The following is a 1,752-nucleotide window of genomic DNA, read 5'->3' as shown; positions in this document are numbered from 1 at the left end:
GCTACTAAATTAGTCAGGCACGACTTGCCCTAGTGAAGCCACGTTGGCTGTCACCAAACACTTGATTATTTTTTATGTGCCTTAGTACAGCTGCCAGGAGAATCTGTTCCATGATTTTACCTGGCAGAGAGATGATCACAGAATCACAGAATCACAGAATGTCAGGGGTTAGAAGGGACCTCAAAAGATCGTCTAGTTCAGCCCCCCTGCCAGAGCAGGATCACCTACAATAGATCTCACAGGAACGTGTCCAGGCAAGTTTTGAATGTCTCCAGAGGAGGAGACTCCACAACCTCCCTGGGCAGCCTGTGCCAGTGCTCTGTCACCCTCACAGTGAAAAAGTATTTCCTAATATTTTTCCTAATATTTTTCCTAATATTTTTCCTAATATTTTTGTGGAACCTCCTATGTTCCAGCTTGTACCCATTGCCCCTTATCCTGTCATTGGGCATCACTGAGAAGAGCCTGGCACCGTCCTCCTGACACTCACCCTTGACATATTTGTAAACATTTATGAGGTCACCCCTCAGCCTCCTCTCCTCCGAGATCCAGCTCCTTCAGCCTTTCCTCATAAGGGAGATGTTCCACTCCCTTCATCATCTTTGTGGCTCTGCGCTGGACTCTCTCAAGCAGTTCCCTGTCTCTCTTGTGCTGAGGGACCCAGAACTGGACACAATATTCCAGATGTGGCCTCACCAGGGCAGAGTAGGTGATGGTGGGTTTGGGTCTTTTTTTGCATTATGGCACTGAGTTTCATATTTGATAAAGTTGCTACTGGTTTTACTGTTGTTACTGTGCACTTTGGTCTGTATTTAATGACAGTGAGACACACAGAAGGTGCACTCTGGCCTTCTTGCAAATGAGGAATGTTCTCATCATCTCTGTAAATACTCACCTGTCCATTTGCAGTCTCCTCAGGTAACCCAGTCTCAAATAATAAGGACTAAACAGTCATTCAGAGCTTGCTCTTGTCCCATTCTTAGTCCTAAGTTGTGCTTTAATTGTCAGGGTGCAAAATTTGGAAGAAATGGAGAACAGGATGAGGAATCTCAGCCCTCCAGGCTTTGGGTCAGAGCTCTCTGAAGTTTTCCGGAAGGTAGTTTCTCTGAAGTAACTAGTGTTGAACATTATCACAGGATACTAGGATAGGAATGATTTATTGGGCTAGCCAAGTCTTAAGGTGTTCCTACATCTTGGTTCCTCCTGTCTGTGTTGTGACCTGTGCAGCAATCCCCTCCTGGGTATCCCACTTCACCAGGCCCAGCCTTTGTGCATGACACCAGTTCCACCAGTGACCAGCACACACCGCTCTGCTGCAACAACGCTTGGATCACATTGGTTCAATAAGTGCCATTTTTCTGTCTATGGTACATCAGATTTATGAGCCTAATTATTTGAAGATTCACATCTCTGAGTCATGCTCAGAGGAAGGAAGATTAACACATCCACTCTCTGGACTTCTGTTTAAGCCTCATTACTACAGGGTAAAAAAGAAACATTTCACCACATGCAGCCCTGCCTAAGCCTTCTCAGATCCTACACTTCATATCAGTGTATCAATTACATTGGCAAAGACCACCAACTTCCTGGACATAGCAGAGGCACTTTTTTTCTATGCAGACACCCATTCTGTGATTTGACTCATAAATGGTACAGGTGGTAACTAACTGCTCAGTATTAAAATATTCCTGCTTTGTTCATTGCAAGGACAAGGATAGGAGTATTAACACTTTTACAATAAACTAGTCGCAC

The sequence above is a fragment of the Apaloderma vittatum genome, unplaced genomic scaffold, assembly GCF_000703405.1.
Source record: "Apaloderma vittatum isolate BGI_N311 unplaced genomic scaffold, ASM70340v1 scaffold4443, whole genome shotgun sequence".
NCBI lineage: Eukaryota > Metazoa > Chordata > Aves > Trogoniformes > Trogonidae > Apaloderma > Apaloderma vittatum.
This window is presented reverse-complemented; position numbering follows the sequence as displayed.